This window comes from Sipha flava, unplaced genomic scaffold, assembly GCF_003268045.1.
Source record: "Sipha flava isolate LNK unplaced genomic scaffold, YSA_version1 1_pilon_pilon, whole genome shotgun sequence".
NCBI lineage: Eukaryota > Metazoa > Arthropoda > Insecta > Hemiptera > Aphididae > Sipha > Sipha flava.
Genome location: NW_020272783.1, coordinates 2634983 through 2639704, shown reverse-complemented (window position 1 = coordinate 2639704; position 4722 = coordinate 2634983).

Below are 4722 nucleotides of genomic sequence, written 5' to 3'. Positions count from 1 at the left end.
GTGTTCCGCGGCGACCGTGCGCGCGCGCGGACCGTCCGGTAGAACGATACGCGAAAAATCACGTCCGTCCGTTCCCGTTTCGGTGGATTTTGCCGTTTTCCTTCGACGCGTTTCCGGCGCGCCGCACCGGTGCCGTCGGTACGGGCGTTTTTCGCGCGCGCCGATGCGATGACGCGTTGTTCGGTTTTTCCGTTCCGTTCGCTCTGCGGAGCTGTCCGACCGGTGCCGACGGCGCGCGACGGATCCACGACGGCGGCACGGTGGTAGTCGCCGCCGAGTCGAATCGATCCGGTCGCGCGACGTCACACCGACGGGCTAAGATGGCTTCCAGGCGCGCGCACATCGATGGGCGGGGCTAACGGTTGAGTTATTGGACGGCGTCCGGGGCGGCCATGAATGCCGCGGCGGCGACAACAAAAGAGGTTGACCCCGCCGCGCCGCCGCCGTTCACGAGCGGCGGCGGCGGCGGCAGCCGGCTCACGGAATTTCGTGTGGGTATTTCTATACTGTTTTCGTCGATTAATTGTTCGCTCCTCTTCTTCTTTTCGACCAGTCCTCGCCCGGACGCTTTGTCCGGCCCCGCGTCGATCGCGTTGTTCTGTGTCGAAAAAAATCGACGATATATTATCGTCACTATTACTATTACTACATCAATTCTCGGAGATTCGATTTTTTTCCGCGAAACCGTCGTTTCGGGAGAAAGAACGTAATACAAAGAACTAGTCGAGCGGAAAATTGAAAAAGGCTCCCGGCGTCCGTCTCGTCGCCAAGACCATTGTGACTGGTTTTTGCCAAGTTTTTTTTTTTATTAAATCCAATAGCGGACGCGTGAAAAGTATCCGCGCGAACGTTCGTCGCGTTCCGCCGAAAAAGCGAACATTGCGTTTCGTATAATAATGCTGCTCGTCCGAAATTAGTTATTAAACGAGTTGATACTTTCTCTGTTGTTGCGGACATGGAGGACAGCGCTTGAAACGATTTAAAAACATCTTTTCACCGTTCTTCGTACACGTGGTCATAAAACGGATTTATTCCGTTCGTACGGACGATCGGTTTCCTGCGCCTAGTGGGTTCGATTTCGAGTTATATCATTGCTGAATGTTGTGACACCGACTTATTGGAATACAATGCTATTTTACACGACATGACGTAATCGATGTATAATTATATGATGAATACGTCTGAAATAAATAAAAATAACAATTAATAGCATAAAAACGAATCATAACAATCGCGGTTCATGCGCAACACCGTGACTCGTGTACAATATTAGTAATGTGGGACTTGACCTTTTTGAGATAACATTTACAAACATACAGGCGTATTGTTATCATTGTATTCTAGTTAAATTACCCGTCGCTGCCGGCTTACAACAAAAAAAAAAAAAAATAATAATAAGATTGTGTCGAATAATTATACACATAAACAAATGGAAAAATATATATTTTTATCCATATTTATTTCTTTGTATGCCACTGAAAAATATTTATACCGGATCGAACAGTGGAATCTAAACCAATCTGAAATCAACTCGATTGTACACGCAAAGATTTATAAAATCAGTACAGCTGTTAAGGAGTTCAGTGACACTGACATGGACAGAAGAAATATTCATAAACATAATGTATAATATTATCAATAATATATCCAACCTTAACATTTTTGAATTGAAAATGTATTTAAAAATACGGTTTTTAATGTTGTATCTAATTACCAAATATTTTAGTAAGACTTCAAGATAAAAACAAAGAAATGTATTGATGTCACTGAGGTATACCTGAATATAATCATTTTTATGCGTATTACACTATTATTGTATGAACAATTAACAGTCGAAAACAATTTTTTAAATAATAAGAGTTTATTAATACCTGAATATTAAATTTAAACATAAATAATATAAAAAATTTTATTCCTTCGAATAACGAGTATATTTTTAAAATATACTCATATTATTAAATTTCAAATAATATAGTAAATATAATGTGTACAAGAAGCTACTAAATTATCGTGGCAATTTTTTTGATTTTAAATCGATAATAAATATATATATATAATACTGAATAAGTTAATACAAATAAAATTGTTCATGTTTGGTGTACATTATTTAAGTTTCATGAAGATATTAATTTAATATTTATTGTAAATAATAATGTTGATATCTTGAAAGTTAATATTAGTAAGTCATCTATCCGTAAGTCAATAGTTTTAATAATTTTATTTTATATATATTGCAATTATATAAGTGTTTGTAAGTATCTATAGAAAAATCAAGATCAGTGTGCTGGGCAAAACGAACCTTATTTATCTCGTTGGTGGAGCTCTCAATTTAAAGTGGTAACGATTACATTGATAAGGCCTCGTGTAAGAATTTTGATTTGTTTTATCGTACCGATAAATTGAGTATTTTTAAAGGCAACAGTATTTGTAAAGGCAAGTCTTAAATAAATAAAAAAAAAAGGTAAAATTAACTTGCATTTTTATTATTACAATATAACCAAGCTTAGAGTAACACCCGTATTAGTAAGTTTCTCCAAAACTTACAACCTTCCACTCGGAATTTGGCACGGAAACCAATTAAAATTTTTTTGTATAACTAAAAATAAGTACATCAAGGATATATTTAAAACTACTGGGTTAGCATTTCATGCTATGCGCTTTTCACACATACATCCTCGTATCTTGAAATCCGAGAAGCGGTCAGCTAACATAATTACGTCACGTATTTAAAGGTACTGTTTTTAAGAACACAAACTATTAATACTCCGCATAGGAACGTATTTTTCGTTTGATAAATATTAATCGAGTCAAAATACAAGTATTATTGGTAACTTACAAATATTTCGTGAACAATGGTCATTACACACGTGTGAAAGGCATTATACGTACTGTATTGTGTGTGAATAGATGCAAAATCGACGGAGCATAAAATCACTCTTGCACGTATACCCGCGCGCTAAAAACCGTAGTACGCGTGCGATTCATATTTATACCGCTGAGAGTTTTTCGTACGGAAGTTGATGAATAAAAATCTGCGAATTAGACGTTGAATAATAATAATAACGATAATAATTCGTGATAGAATTGGAAAACATGTTTCAAGAAGCGTCGCGCGTTTTACTCCATCAGAACTTAAAAATACTTGGATCACGACGGCGAATAACTGCGTACGCGTGCTCCTATAACAATCGCCGGTGCTAGTCTAGCTTGCGATCTCCAAGCCTGTTTTTGGTGAACGCGATTTATGAGCCGCTCAGCATTATCCGAAATACACCACGAAGACGTGGGCTCACGTGTATTTCAGAAATATTTCAATCGCATTGCCCGCGTGAAGTCGCATTAAAAAAATGTAAATAAAGTTTCGTTTGTCGCCCGCGTATCTTCTAAAAAATCCACGTACATTTTTAACCAATTAAGTCTTCGTTATCGATGTACGTATGTAGTTAGCGTACGCCGCGTAAATCATAAATTTGTGTGAACCGTTTCCGTTTCCGCGGAACACGTGTACCTGTTGTCAACTGGCCGGACAAACGTTCGGTCTTATACGAGTACGCATTATAGGGAAGCACGAGCTCCGCGTGCGAGTACGTGAAACAATTCGCGCGTCATTACAAACGGCAGTGGTGGCGAGACGGCAGATTTTTGAGTCCCAGGCCTGGACTCAAGTCAGTGGGTGGGTAGGTGGGTGGGTATTGACCATTGGGTATCGAGTGGGTACGTAGTATGTAGAACGAATAGCGGGGGAGTTCAATTTATTTTTAGGTGGGTGAGTGGGTGGTCAAAATCCTAACAGGACTCACGAAGTGAAATATTTCGCGCCGCCCCTGACGAACGGTGTGCCGTTGTACGCACGGTACACATGCAGTGGCGTAGGAAGAATCGCTAACGCCTCTGAAAAACTTGGACGAAAACGGCTTTTATTTACAATTATTGAAAATCGTACGTGCCGATATTGGCGATATTATTGCGGACCATAAACTAGTGGGGTGGCAACGAAACTCTTTTCGCTTTGCACGAATACATCGTTTTGCGTAACAATATTGCTGTGCACCCGGTGCGCGTTTTTGTCGACGGAGCGCATTCAACACCGCGGTGTACTGCGAGGGTAAAAATCGTAATTCCGACGATTAAATATCGTTTTACAACCGCTCGACCGACGACGACCAACCTCAACCCAGGTCGGACGTGCCGTAGGTCGTGGCGATAACGTACGCGTGTGTACGTACAACACGTACGTTATCGTACGAGTGTGTTGGCGCGCGCGGAGCAATAAAAATCGGACGTAAAAACGTTTTTATTCCGTTTTTATGGGCCGCCGTCATTAATGCGCGATAAAAACGACACGTTCACGACGGACGCGTACGCGGGCGGCGCGCCGTTCGACCGGGCGCGAGCGCTCGCCCGTTCGGCGGACGAATGGCCGTGAGGAGAGAACCCGTGCGACCGGTGGGCGGGAGGGGGGACGGCGATCCGGCCCGGATAATAAAAACGTATTTTACGGTTATTGTGCTCTACTCGTTACATATTTTCCGTGCCTTCGTGAACACCGACTTCGGGCAGACTTCGGGTCCGCGGGGACGACCTGTGGGTCGTTGTCACCGATTAAAACGCCGTAACGGTTCGGACAAATGTGCTACCTACATGAATTCGGTTAAAGGGGGAAACAACGTCGGAAACCGCCGCCGCCACCGAGATTCAGTGGTGTATTTTGGGAGGGGGGGG